The 15,387-nt window shown below is 39.6% G+C and overlaps 1 long non-coding RNA gene across 1 annotated transcript; it reads right to left on the reverse strand.

The window, feature by feature from the left end:
- Positions 1-6,419: 6,419 nt before the first annotated feature.
- On the reverse strand, positions 6,420-14,822 carry LOC122800192. Its single transcript, XR_006364550.1, has 2 exons — positions 14,683-14,822; positions 6,420-7,238 (listed from the first exon to the last, which is right to left on the reverse strand). It is a non-coding gene; the product is annotated as an uncharacterized LOC122800192 (long non-coding RNA).
- Between the last annotated feature and the right edge of the window lie 565 nt (positions 14,823-15,387).

The following is a 15,387-nucleotide window of genomic DNA, read 5'->3' on the forward strand; positions in this document are numbered from 1 at the left end:
AGCCCATGTGAGACATGTGCCTCTGGTATATATGTTAAGTAGTAGTGCCATCCAGAGAGTGGTAGTGGACATTTAAGACATGTATTCATATTTGTGACATGTGTCCCACCCTCCAGGCCTTTGACATGCTACTGTGGGTGGCAGTGACTGTGTAGCAGCAACCAGTTTTTCTGCACATCGCAGGGCTCAGTTATTTCTATGCTGTATTGACAAGCATGTAGTTGTCATGCAACAGACTGGACTGTGGGCTTGAACTGTGGTTGTCTAGATGTCAGACACAGATACAGCTACTGAGTCATTATAATGGGAGGTGTAGTTGCAAGACATATGTGCATGCATGCTGTGTGTTACACAGGATTGACATTAACATGTGTGTTTGGATGGCTATGACATGTGACATTGACCTGTCTGTCATGCTTTTGTAAAATCAGTCTGCACTGCCTTACCAGAATTTCAGCACACAGAATACCTTTTATGACAGCCATGTCATAAGTAGGTGACACAACTGTGGACATTCTGCAATGGTCTATGAAGTTGTCAGCTCTGAATGATACCACAGGCTTCCTGTCAATCCATCAACATGTATTTGGCTGTGTACTGGTTTGGAGTCTGCATCACAGGCCCAAGTATGCTGTCATTTATCACATTATATGTAGAAGTGTCACTGGCAATCAGGATATCTTTGTAAAAACACAAGCAATTCTTGAGAGCTGAGATGGTCTAGTGGCCTAATTCACTGAACTATAGTCCAGAGGGTCCTGGGTTCAATACTTGGCATGGGTGTATTTCTTCCTAATGTTACATCACTGTACCGCATGATATATTTACAAAAGCAGCATCAATTTTGCATTGCTGAGTTGGTCTAGTGGTGTAATGTACTGAACTGTAGTTTGGAGTGTCCTGGGCTCAGTGTTGAGCAGGGGTGTATTTTTCCTAATGTTAGCAGTAATTCCACAGAGGTGAGTTGGTGAGTTGGCCTAGGGGGCATAATGCACTATACTGTAGTTCAGTGGGTCCTGGGTTCAATACTTGGCAGGTGGGCATCATTTTACTAATGTTACATCACTGTACTGCATGATATATTTACAAACACACCAGCAACTCTCCAGAGCTGGGTTGTCCTAGTGGTGTAATTCACTGAATTGTAGTTGCAGGGTCCTGGGTTCGAGACTTGCTAGGGGTCATTATTTTATTGATGTGCAGAACAGTGTCAGAATCAGATAAAGTGATTAAAGCAGTTTTAAGTGGGTTTGTGCATATTTGTGTGACACATTGAGATACATAGCAGTGCTTAGTCCTGATTAAACCCACTCTATTTCTAAAAAAGAAAAGAAAAAAGGGGTGATAGGAAAGTGGTGAAATGGGGGAAAGCAGGGGGAAAAACAATATGAAAGGCAGCTATTGATGTGCAGGACAGGTGAAGGAAAGGACCATAGCTCTCCATTTCTTGGGCAGCAACAGCTGTGCACGATGTGGACAATTTAGAATTAGGAGCCTCACACCCCACAGGGAGGGATGTGGGTGACTTAACTTTGTTGATTAATTGATGGGGTGACTGATTCATGGCACTGCATGTGGGGGCAAAATGGAGAGCTATGTATAGGCTGAATTTTTTTTGGGACAGATGCTCATTTTTTTAAGGTGAGTGTGGGATGTTGGGGAAGAGTTGTAGGTACATTTGGGGAGGTAAATTGGATAGGAGAGGTTGCTTTTGCTGACAGACAAGATAAACAAGACAGCAGATAGGGGCAGTATATGACCTGAGGGGTGTAAACACCTTGGATGGTGCGGGTGGTTGGGAATTGGAGGACCAAGTGGCCCTAGATGGCAACAGTGGGACTGAGATTTCCACCCATGGACAGTCACCACTGCCCCTTCACGGCCCAGAAGGTGGCTGTGCTGGGGGCTGGGTGCCGGGGCCAGCCTGCCCCTTGAGGTGTGCCAGTCTCCCTTCAATCTGGCACAGTCTATCATCCAAGTCACCTTGGATGACCCTGCGCACCATACAGGAAACCTGAGTCCAGGTAACAACCTCCTGTCCATGCCCATGCCAAGTGGGAGACAGGCCCCATCCCCTGAGGTGGTTCCACTCGTGGGTGTTGCAGGACCAACAGAAGAAGTAGCTCCAGGTTGGGTCCCAGATGTACTAGGAACTGGTGCCAGAGCCAGATGAGGCAGGATAGATGGATCCGCCAGAACCAGCCTACCCAATTGTGCTATGGTGTTGAGGTTTGTCAAGGTGTATAGGTTAGTCATGAACAGAACATTTAAACATAAGTTGCAACTGCATGCATGGATGGTCCAATTAATCCAGAACAATAAAATTGCATGGCATACAGATCACAGGCATAACTGGAATAACAGTCAGTATTGTAACAGCATGTCAGTAACAGTTACGGCAAAAGACCAACAACAGTGGAATTTCAACAAGGTATGTTAGTACGCAACCATTTATAATATATAACTAATAATACAACACAAGACCCAACATTAGTTTTTGACAACAATATATGTGGAAATGAAACCATACCTATAGTATAAGAATAAAAAATTTGTGATGCAGATTAGTCATGGGAGTAGAAAAAGACATTCCATTATCAACTGTATATGCTATATTTTTCACAACATTACTGCTCAATACTCTACAGGTCTGCCTTTACTTTACTTCTACATGTGCCCTTTAGCTTCTGTAGCATGTACATACCTCTCAAGCTGTCCACATGGGATGGTATGGGCCAAGCTGTACGCACTATAGGTACATAACTACCGGGGACTATTACATGTCAGGGGAACATATATGACTAACAAGATGTACCCTGCACTGATGTTGTGTGAGTGTGCTACTGGCATACTTCAACTGGATTTATACCTTTGTCCAAGATTATTGTTAACAGTGATCACTAGCCATGACAGTGTGACACTTGAGAGACATGTATTGTGCACAGTGGAGGGAGTTTATACCTATTCTGCTGTCATTCGTAGGCATGGGGTTAGACTATCAGCACACATTCACAGATGCACCAGGCATACATCCGTGCCAACAGTAGAACATTTCAGTTGTCTTATTCAGTTGGAATAGTAGTATACTTCATGACGTTTTATTTAATGGAGCCTTATCACCTTGATGAGCAATGCTGTTTATGCACTAGTACATCTGGACACAGATATTAGTATACCCTTTATACAGCTACTACAAACATTTCTTTACCTCTAAGTCCTGTATGAAGAATATCTGTTAACAATATGCAATTGTTTCTATAAATAGTCAGTACTACTTGTCTGTTACTATAAATAAATCTTACTACCAGTCCCTGGATTCAAACCCTGTTCTGTGTGTGGAAAAATATAACAACATATGTATTGCTAATCACACTGAGCTACTACTGTGTGTTGGTTGACTGATATGTGCCTATAGCTCACCTGGTGAGCAAATCTGCCCTGGTAATATAGGTAGAGTGTCACAGAAGACTGCAGTGACAGTTGAACATACATTCATGAGATTCAGGCATGACAGATATAGTAGGTGAAGTGAATATTAATACTTGGAATGCAAGTGTACACAATTAACCTGTAGTTGATGGGAATATGTGTGATCTGTACAGACCATATCAGGGTTCTGGGATGCCTACCTGACCCATATATTTTTGCAGATGGTATAGTTACAGTCTACAGTTACTACTGTCTCATACTTGCCTGCATCAGCGTACCTATGTTCAGAAATGTGTATAGCTGAAATGCAAGTGTTAACACAAGACAATTCTGAGGGAAACACACAATAATACCTTACACATTACTATTCAAGGTTCACATGTTAGTTCATTACATATATCAAATTGCATTCTATCTTGTAGTACAGCTCCACATCTACACTTTAGCATAACAGTTCTTTATCAGCCAAACGTCAGTCACTTCATGGTGTTATGCCCATATTTACTTTTGCAGCACCTGTAAAATTGAATTTCTTCAACAACAGACCAGACTACATGCAACAATTGGCAGAGCAAAGCTTTATTGAGAGTGACATTATACAGTAATTGGTATGGATTTGACAAACTTTATAGTTCTCCACTTTAAATAATGCATGCATTGAAGGTGTGCTGTTATTACACAACCTATGCAATACTAACTTTACTTCCTTCACAGTTCTGACTGCAGTTGTACTGTATTTCCTGTAGATCATGAATGAATGTCATTTGTTCCCTTCACATTTAGTATGCCAGTGTACTTTATTACCAGATTATTAATATTGTATACACGTCATTCCTACACATTATCAATGTTATTGCAGTACACTCAGGACAGAATATACCTACTGGCAGTTACTACTGTACTCTCTTATTTATACTACTAAATATCGCACGATATATCTGTACTCAACACATTCACGGGACATCCTCGCTAGGCACCCTACATGGGTTTCTAAGTTGCAAGCCCTCACATCTGTAGCTGTGGGAAGGGGAAACACACTATTATGCATACCTGTCTATCAGATATTCATGCTAGAATTTGGTAAAGCAATGGGTCCTATACTTACAAACTTCTGGGGCATTGTGGTCCTGAGTGTCTTGGATCCATTGGGCCAAGAGCTCCCCATTTCTTCACTTCAGGTCATCATAATGATGACATGCCTGCTCACCAGTGCGGGGGATTCTGGTTGCAATGGTGAGGTCACATGCCAGATGGTCCCAGGCCTTGGACTTGTATTCTGAGCCCTGGTAATGACCCTGCAGCAGTCTGTCACTATGATCTTTGACAAGGAGCCCATCCATTACCCTGGACTCCAAAATGACCTAGTGCTGCACTCAGAAGTGAGCTTCCTCTCTGAAGTGAGCTCCCTCTGATTCAAGCCATAGCTCCTGCAAGTGTTTAAACTCCAACAGGTTCTGGCTGTATTCCCACCAGTTCACATTAAATAAGGCTGTTTTCCCACTCTTTGCCACCATTGGACCATTTCTAAAACTGCTAAGCCATGCTTAGCACTGCGCAAACCCAATAAGCTTAGTTAAGCAGTGCTTAAACTGGCAAGGCTTAACAATGCTTAACAGTGCACAAACCCGCTTAGGTGAGCTGAGGACTGCTTAAACTGGGATTGCTTAGCAGTGCCCAAACCAGCTATGTGGAGCTGTGCATTGCAAGTTCTGTTAAATCAGGTCCTTTGCAGAGTTTCACTATGGGCAAATCACACTTTTTACAAAATAAAAAAAAAATTATTGAAAGTACTTGTTCATTAAGGATAATTTATTATTATGTGTATCAATTTTACTTTATATTCCCTAAACATATGCATTTCACTACATTATCTGGTAGTGTAACTTTAATGTATTGGAGACTTGTGTGTAACTGGGGCGTCTATACTTGGGCCTCCACTGAATATGGGCTTCTAGTCATGTTGGACTAACCCAGTTAACAAATTTCAATCTATATGTAAAAAAAAAAAAAATTACATTTCCCAATCACATGTAAAAAAGTTAACTGTATGATATTTGAACCATGCACCTACTGCATTCAAAGCTGTCCCTCTAACCGTTCAGCTATGTAGGACATGGTGATCAGACCTATACTGTTCTATATAGCTCTCAGTTACATTTAAGCACTGCTGCGTGCCGCACCTCGCCGTGCAAACCTGCTCAGCTTTGCTTAAACTTGAAATTTTCTATTAAAATTAAAAGCATCCTTTTTCTATTTTTAGATGTCTGGCATATGTTTATTGTTAAGTGCCACTCCTCGCTGAACAAACACACATACAATTAAAAAAAAAAAAACAAATAAAAACAAAAAGGGACAATGACATTTTCACATTCAATTTCAGTACCGTACAGCACTCTGACAATACAGGGGATGTGTTATGGGCACTGTAACACACCCCCTATATATATATTTTTATAAATGGCTGAGGACACATTTAATGTAATATTTTAGTGCCATTGACACTAAAATATTACATTTGGGTGTGTGTTAAGGACACTGTAACATACACCCTACATATATATTTTACAACTGGCTGCGACACTTACATTTAATATTTTAGTGCCGTACAGCACTTTGACAGTGCAGGGGGTGTGTTATGGACACTGTAACACACCTCCTACATATAACTTTTACAATACAGCAAGGACACAGTTATATTTACTATTGTAGTGTTGTCTGGCACTTACAGTGCAGAGGGTGTGTTACACATCTCTGAGCACTGTAACATACCCCCTACACTGATTCAGTAATCATGTACATGGCTCTCCCTCAGTAGCGTGCCTTTATTTTTATGTAAGATGCGCTGCCGAGGAGTAGCTGCAGACATGGCCACTGTACACTCCATGCAGGGCTTTCACTATTCCTACTTGGAGTTTATTAGATATGGGGGATAGTCTCACTTTTCTACATTAAACTATTATATAACAATAAACTATTATATAACAAACTTATGACCCAATAGTATCATTTAATAGGAGCACAGACTGCATTATGAGAAGATAGAGGTCTGGCTGTAAAACACAATCATGTCATTCTGTTAAACCATATAAGGCTTTTGGAATTAAAAAAATGCAAAACACTACTAACCAGGATGAGTAACATTGAGACATTAGTACTATATAAAAGATAAAAATATGATTTTCATTCACTGAGTGGAGATATGCTTTATGGAAAATTTGTGTATTTTTACAGAATATGGCTAGGAAGCACATGGGCTACTTTTCATCTCATCTTCCACTTTCACTTAGAAAAATAATGTCATTTTGTAAGCAAAAATAAGTTGTCCCAGAAAAAGTGCAAATAATAAAAAGTTTGGCACTTTTATATCATTGTGGATGTTTTAACCCTCTCACACAAGTGACTAACTCAGGTTGTCTGGTTGCCACTTCCTCTGCTCATGCAGTGACAGACTTTACTGTTTGAGGGTGATCATTTGCCAGTGACCTTCGGGTTAGTGTACAGTCTTTTACATTCTTTCAGGTGGACATCTTTTTAATTTGGCTGTCTCAGAAGTTGTTACATGTGTGGGCTGGTAGGTTCATCTGTCCCCACTGATTTTGCTCTTTTTGGCTCGCTGAGTTGGCTAAGTTGTGTATCTAATAAGAATACAGAATTGAAGTACCGTCTCTCATCGCTGCTCTGGTCAATCAGTAGTTGTTGCTACTGCTTTCAGGGACAGATTCTCCTCTATTCTTCTCCTTGGTCCATTTCAGGTCTTGTTCCTATGACTGGGAGAAGTTTTAATATAATGCATTTAGCTCTTCTTGGGCCTGTAAGTGAAAAAAAAACACAAGAGATTAAAATAAATAAAAGTATTTTATGAAGTAATTCCCTGTTAGCTTAGTCAGAGGTATCACGCTTCTTAGTGCTGGTGACAGTTTGGTAAGATTTGTTTAAGAGCCAAAGAACTATTTTTCACTCAGACAACCAACCTGTAGCCAAGGTTTTGCTGAAAAAGTCAGCCACATCTTATTGGGTGCACTCTGTGTTAAGGCTGTTGGTACTTCATAGTTTGAGAATCAGTAATCTTTTTCTGCCAAATGTTTCTGGGAGGTGCAGTTTGATAGCTGACAATCTCTCTTGAATGCAGATTTCAAGATTCTGTGACCTTTTCCCACATGTGAACAAAATGCCAAATGTCATCCCTCAGAAGTATGGTTGATTGATGAGGAATGAGGAAGAGCTTATATTAGCAACTTGGGGGGTACTATTGCTGGGTGGCCTTTTCTTTTTGCTATTTACCCTTCCTTTTCTAGATCATATGGGCAGGACTATGACAAGTAATGAGGACTGTATAACAAGCTATAGAACTGGTCATCAAAGTAACTGATGAGGCACTGGGTTATGCCACTTGTCTTTGAAGTGTGATGCAGACCAGTACAGTCAGTGTTTCATTAACTGAGTTGCACTGTCATGATTTGTTAAAGGAATTTGTATTCAGTTGTTTGATATTGTTAATTGCTCACGTTTTAATGTTGTTTTATAATAAGTCACACTGGCTTTGAGTGTGTTGTTCATTTTAGGCAGGCCAAGGGACGGTTGTTTGTTTTTCAGTACGTATACTAAAAGAAAAACACATCTGAGCATTCTGCAGCCTGTTACAGAGAAACTTTGTTGAAGAATGTGTAACTCCAGGTTTAATATTTTATTTCTTTGGTAGAATACCCTATTAAAACAGCTTGGATATAATATATCATAGCATTAATGGAAATAGACACACAACTTTTAGAAATATTAATACTAAAAATTGATATTTAATTGAGCATTTAGCTAGAATATATTCCTGCAGTATTGGTTATGGATCCACTACAAAACCTGAAGTTAGAATACTTGCATATGTACCACCTGATGTAGTTTCCACGAAAGAATACAAAATAAATGAAAGTAGATCTCCCATAGTTAATGGATGTACATTATCAGAATCTTGAAACAAATACTATGTAAAAACTTACATTTATCACTAGATACTCTTTAAGGGAAAAGCCCTGAGTAGCATCCTGCCATCGCTCAGAATGATACTGCAGTACAAGGACAAAATGATTGACTTCAACAATTGGCTAAGCTTCTGGTATCATTCTAAGGGGATCCAGTATCTGTCTGCCTGGGACAACATGGTCGACAGATAACAATGCTTTGCTAGAGATGGCCTGCACCTGTCGTCCCTGGGATTCAGGATACTGGCTAAGGGTCTTGCTGCACCTATAGTGCCTTTTTTAGGCAAGCACAAATGACAAATTCACCACTGTAACAGGAACAGGTAAGCAAAAACTGAGGGTAATGCTACTCAATGCTAGAAGTTTAAATCTCAAAATGCACTCACTCGAGGCACTCCTTAAAACAGTTGAACATCGATATCTGTGCAGTGACTGCGACCTCGTTCAAGGCTCTGGAAAGCACCCCTGCATTGCCAGGCTATAACTCATACCACATGTTTCGGCCATCTAGCCTGAACCAGAACAGCAAAGGTGGAGGTGTGTCCATATTCATTAAGGATATCCACACCTCCAGGCTAGTTGCGCAGCATAATGCATCTGAGGTTATCCAAGTGCAGCTAACCCTGGGCAAAACTGCAATCCAAATTGTAGCTTGCTACAGATCCCCCACCATGCCCCAGGATTCCCACTCCTCTTTTCTTGATATACTGGAAAATATTAGGGTTCAACCAAACACCCTAATAATGGGCGATTTCAACTACCCCACCATTAACTGGGAAAACTACTCATGTACCAACACCTTTGCTCAACGCTTTCTGGAATTCATAAATTCTAATGCCCTGGATCAACTTATCCACACCCCCACCAGGGGCAATAATATCCTAGACCTAATCATTACCAACATGAGTGACCGGTGTTCCACACATGAAGTCAACTCCTCGTTAATCAGATCTGACCATAAGATAATCACCCTAGATATCCGCATCCCGCCCCCAACCCACCATCCACCCACCATTAAGGAAACCATGGTAAAACATTTCTCCAAAGCCAACTTCATGGTTTCTAAGACAGAAGTGGTGAACTTCATGACACCCATGCAGATGGACAATACAGCTATGACTGCTGAATCCTACACAAATGCACTCTATAAGTGCTTACATGAGTGCATGGATCGTGCTATCCCAAACAGAACCAATATGCTATCCTTCAAAAAATGGAAGCCAATCTGGTGGTCCCCTGCCATAAACAAACTTTACAACAGAAGGAAGAAACTGTTGCAAAAGAGAGTAAAATCCTGTGAGTGGAGGAGCTCCCTGGTCAGCCTCAGTAAGAAGCAGAGATCCTTTATAAGATCTTTCAAAGGCAGCTACAAAAACAAAATTGCCAATGATTCTAAGGGCAACCACAAAGCATTCTATAGCTATGTCAAGAATTTCAATGGCAATACCCAGATCTGCTCTGAGTTACAGCACAATGGCACAAACATTACAGAACCAACTGATATTGCCCACATCCTGGCAGATAGGTTCAGTGCTATCTTTACCCCCTCTCACCCCCTAAAGGGCCCATATCAATACAGGAAGAATGCAGAGTCCCTGTAATCACATCTATGCAGGTAAAAGCTGCACTCTCTAAAACCAAAAACACAGCATCCATGGGACCAGACAACATCCCAGGCTGCGTTTTACATGAACTTCAGAATGAACTGGCTCCCCGCCTAAGCACCATGTTCAATCATAGTCTCAAGTCAGGCTTTGTGCCCACTGAATGGAGCACTGCAACAGTCATCCCACTCCACAAAGGGGGAGTCACCACTGATCCTGTGAACTATCACCCTATTAGCCTGACAAGCCTGGTCTGCAAGGCCATGGAATGTATCATCATGGAACTCATAAACAAAGACATTGGTAACCTCCAAACTCAGGACTCCACCCAGTTCAGGTTTGTGAAAGGCAGAGCATGCCTTCTGAACCTGATTGACTTCTTTGATGCAGTCACCAAAGCCATAGATGAGGGCAAGGTGCTTCAAACAGCCTATCTTGACCTAGCCAAGGCTTTTGACACCATCCCCCATTCTGGAATTATAGCTAAACTCACTAAACTAGGTATAAATCCCTATGTCACAAGATGGGTTGCCAACTGGCTTACTGACATAATCCACACTGTAACAGTTGCAGACTCCAAATCTGACTTCAAACCAGTGACAAGTGGAGTACCACAGGGTTCAGTCCTGGGACCTCTCCTCTTTGGTATCTACTTCTCTGAAGTACAGGCTAACACAGAAGGCCTATGGCTAATGAAGTTCGCAGATGACTGCAAAATAGGAGCCATAGTCAAGTCCCCAAAAGATGTGGACATCCTACAGAAGGGCCTCACTGAGACAGATGTCTGGTGTCAGAGGCATGGCCTCAAGCTCAATGCCAAAAAGTGCATTGTCATCCCCTTTGGTAAAAACTCTGTACCCATGAACTACCACATAAACAGCAGTCTACTTAATGCTGAATGTGTGATAAGAGACCTTGGGATCCAGGAAGACAGTAGTCTCTCCTTTGAAATCACATCGGCACAGTAGTCAGGAAATCCTTCTATGTGGCACACCTCATTATAAAAGGGTTCTCATCCAGGAAAAAAGAGGTCATTGTTACCCTCTACTTGACACTCATTAGACCCATTATAGAGTACAACGCCCCTTTTGGAATGTACCTCACAAGACATCTGCAGCAGCTGAAAAGGCCACAGAAGTACCTCACAAAGAGGATTACTGGCCTCAAACAGACACCCTACACTGACCGTCTCAAAAAACTCCAGCTTTATTCTGTAGCATATCGCCTGCTCCAAGGAGATCTCTGCCCAACATATAAATCTATGTTAAACCCAGAGCTGTTGGACATACTACACCTAAAGAAATCCCAATCCCTCAGAGCTACACGGTCTAGGGACCTAAACCTTGCCACCACAATACACAGCACATGCCGGAGGGATAGATTCCTGTCCCAGAGACTTCCTATACTCTGGAACAAGCTACCCATCTATGTCAAGCAAAGTTCCTCATTAGCACTCTTCAAGAAAAATCTTGATGAGTGGATGGGAAATAGGAAATACACCCTGGGGATCACTTCTGTGTCTCTGCTCAACAGAGAAACAGGAAATTAACTTTCTTGAGTGGTGTAAGCCAGGGAACCTTGTTGGCTAGTCTTACTTAGGCCCTTGGGCCAATAGCCTAGTACCTACCTATGAATCTATGAACCTATAAGACAAAAGAGAAAACTGCTATAATATATTAAAAAGCAGCCTGTCTTGAATGTAATTAAGAAACATAGACTGAGCTTTTTTTTTTTTTTGAGTGCAATATTTCCTTATCCTAATGGTTAAGCAACTGCAAAGTTAATGTATTTAGACTTCTGCAGGTGTTGGGAGGTATAGACTGCTTGCTGTTTTTGTTTTTAAATTTGCTTTTAGTTGTTATCCATGTTGTTCTTTTGGTTTGATGGTGATATCTTTGCATTTATTGCAGAGATATGAATGCAAAATTATGCAACAAAGCTGATACATAAGATACAGAAAACGTAAGAAGAGACACTGCAAAACTTTGCAAGACCAGGGCACTGACCTAAGACTTGGCAGCTTAAATTCAGTTCAAATAAATATGAATTAATGCTTCCCGGAAACACTTATCCAGGATTTGAGTATACAGTGTGTGTGTGTGTGTGTGTGTGTGTGTGTGTGTGTGTGTGTGTGTGTGTGTGTGTGTGTGTGTGTCTTGAGGGGGAGCAATTGTTCTAACAAGAAGAGGCAAGAGACCTGCCAGTAGGCATATCATATCATCTTACTTAAGCAGGAAGAGTAAGTGGCAGTAAACATAAGTGTAATAACTGGAGTACATACAAAGTACTACCACAAGTAGACAGATTATTATTAGCAGAGAGACTGTTATGTCTTTTTATACCCAGCTAGTATAACCTTCATACTTCTCAAGCTCATAGCACAAGAAATCTAGCAAAGCCAAAAATTATGGTGGGATAGATGCCCCAAATATGACTGATTTTGAATACTGCTGTTATAAACTTAAAGATTTGCTAGTGTAACAGGTTTTGTTTTAGCATGCAGTTTACAAAAGATATGAAGTTTGAAACTCAAATGTTTGACATTATTTAATGACTTCAATCCTTAGTGATTTGCCAGAAAACCAAAAATGTTATGAGGAACAGTCCAAAAATATAAGGCAAAATTTTGAACAGTCTGCTAAAATCTGGACCATTAAGAGGTATGATGGACATAACTGTAGCACTTTAATTTTTAGTTATCTGAAGAGTAAAGGCATCGACAAGCTATAGGATGTGTTGGAGCTGATGATGAAAACAAACTGGTTTATCAGAAGCCATATAGAGAAGATTAATTTACATAAGCTTGAGGAAAGAAGACATTGAATAAATTCTGATTACCTCAAGGAAAACCAGAGTCCAGGTGAGCAAAGAAGTTCTGAAAGAAAAAGCATAAGAAAATGGGGCACACTGTCAGTGTACAAGGTGGATGGGTCATTTGCAATATGAGGGAGTATTTCATATCCCTATTGGACAGAGAGAGTGGTATTAACTACCATAGCCCCTTACCACTCTGAACTTCACTCATCTAACCACCAAAATTGGGGCAACTAGTGATAAATATGGCTAGGCTTGTAAGGGCTCTAGACAAATTAGCCTAGTAACCTTCTATGAACCTATGAACCTATAGTAAGCATGATGAATGGAGCAGCTTTTATGAATAGGCATCAGAAGCAAAATTAGGGAATAACTTCAAAAACTCAAAGATTAAAAATAAGACAGTCCTTACAAGGACTGAGGATTAAAGGGTGGGAGCAGGTTGCTAGTTAAAGTAGGCTTGCAGTTTGTCCTTAAACAGTGAGCACTCTAGATGCATCATGTAACCCTCATCCACAATCTAAATATCTGCTTCTATAGGGAGGGAGGTTGGTAAAATGGTTAACATGTTTACTTTATAGATATAAGCTGCAGGGTTTGATTCTCACATTGGGTGTTTGACTAAAGTTAAAAAATGACCCACAACAGTAATTAATCTAATACTAACCTATATGAGAAGCAAAACCTTTATCTCCTATCACAGCAGCAGTCATATGAGCCCCCAAAGACCTTGTGAAAAGTAATATTTACAAGATGTCTAATATTTTCAGTTGTTATATAAGACAAACAATCCATAGGAATATGCTTTTATGCTTTTTAACGGCATTTGAAGAGATGCTAGTACAATGCAGATTCATTATAAACAGTATCCATTCAATTAAAACACCCATATTAATACAGATATATAAAATAGCACATTGAAAATGAGACAGAAGAAACTTTAATGCAGGGAAAAATAAGCTTTCTGTACAAATTGCTAGAGACAAGAAATTAATTTCCTGTCCTCACCAACAATTTATAGAACTATTCTGAACAAATAAATGGAACACATGGTGTGCTGTTTTAGGAAATCTGATTATTCCTTAAGGCCAAATAATGCTAATTAAAGGTACATGAACCTAATCATAGAATAGAAACATACAGAAGAATAATAATGTATCACGTCATCAGCTGGCCATACAATGAAGAAAGTATGGAAAATGAGCTATCCAGACATGATATTTGCAAAATGTATTACAAAGCTTTTGTGAAATAATCTTTGGTTTATCAAAAAACCAAGATCGTCACAAAATCTAGGAGCAAAAGTATTTTATTTTGAAATTCAACAATATTCACTAGCAGGAGACTTGTTTCAAATGATTTTATGGTTATATTACCACAAGATGAAACACTGTCCAGCAAAATATTATATCCAGATGCAATCCATGTTAATTGCCATATCAACTCAGATCACATGATTTTTTTCAATAGCCAGTGGTTTCCTTTAATGAATTTCATAGCTTCTCAAGTCACAACAGTTTCCCAAATTAGAACAAATTTTTTTTTTTTTTTTATTTTACATACCAGGAGCACGTTGAATTAGTTGTAGTAAACCAAAATGTCACCACCCCGACATTAAAATCTGTGATATCCTCCACACATGGCAAGCTAGCAAGCAGCATATGATATTTTTCATCATATAATCTTGTAAAATTCATATTATAACTCCCTTGTACATCTAAAAAACATCATTTAAAATCAGTAACTAAAAAAAGTAAACTGAAGTAATATAAAGACTCCCAACGTAGTAAATGTCTCTCAGTTGAAACGCAATAACAGAAAATCAGTCCAATAAATGTGAACCAAAGGCAAACACAGCAGACCTGAAAATCCAGCGTCTCAGTGGATATCCAATAATAAAAACTTTCAGTGCTGAATGTTGAAAATTCCATTCACAAAAAATGCTTCATTAGTATAAAACAGGTTTATTGGCATGTACAAGTTAGCGCTTTCGCTTTAGCTTCATCAGACCGTTAAAATTCAAATTCATTTCAATTGCAACCCCTATATATAAAAACCAGTGACGTACTAATTAAAAGCTTCTTCAATTGTTCTTTTAAAGTTATATTCACTTATGCTGTTATCTGTAATTTAAAATGTGAAGGTTATCCTACAAATAAATGAAAATAAACATATACATGTCTCATATTTTTAAAAGCTTACACAAAACATGACTATAACAATTATATATTTGTTAGCAACTGCTTTGACATTTCGTTGACTCTGCTACATATTTCATTACTAGTTGTTCAGTTAGCCCACAATGCAGCAAATCATTGTTTCTAAAATGCATCATGCAAAACTTGTTTACAATCTTATTGCAATCTGCATTGTCAAGATAGCAGGCTAAGGACTGAAAAAACACACTACAACAACTTGCCTGTCATCTCATCACCATAGCTCACTCACAACAACTTTTCGTTAACTCTGCAATGTAGTTTATTACTACTTGTTGAGTTAGCTTACCATGCAGTAATTCATATTCTCAGAAGTGTGTCCTGCAAAACTTCATTATATCCTTGTAACAA

Source organism: Protopterus annectens, chromosome 4.part0 (genome assembly GCF_019279795.1).
Source record: "Protopterus annectens isolate FY-2018-M chromosome 4.part0, PAN1.0, whole genome shotgun sequence".
In the NCBI taxonomy this organism is placed as follows: Eukaryota; Metazoa; Chordata; order Ceratodontiformes; family Protopteridae; genus Protopterus; species Protopterus annectens.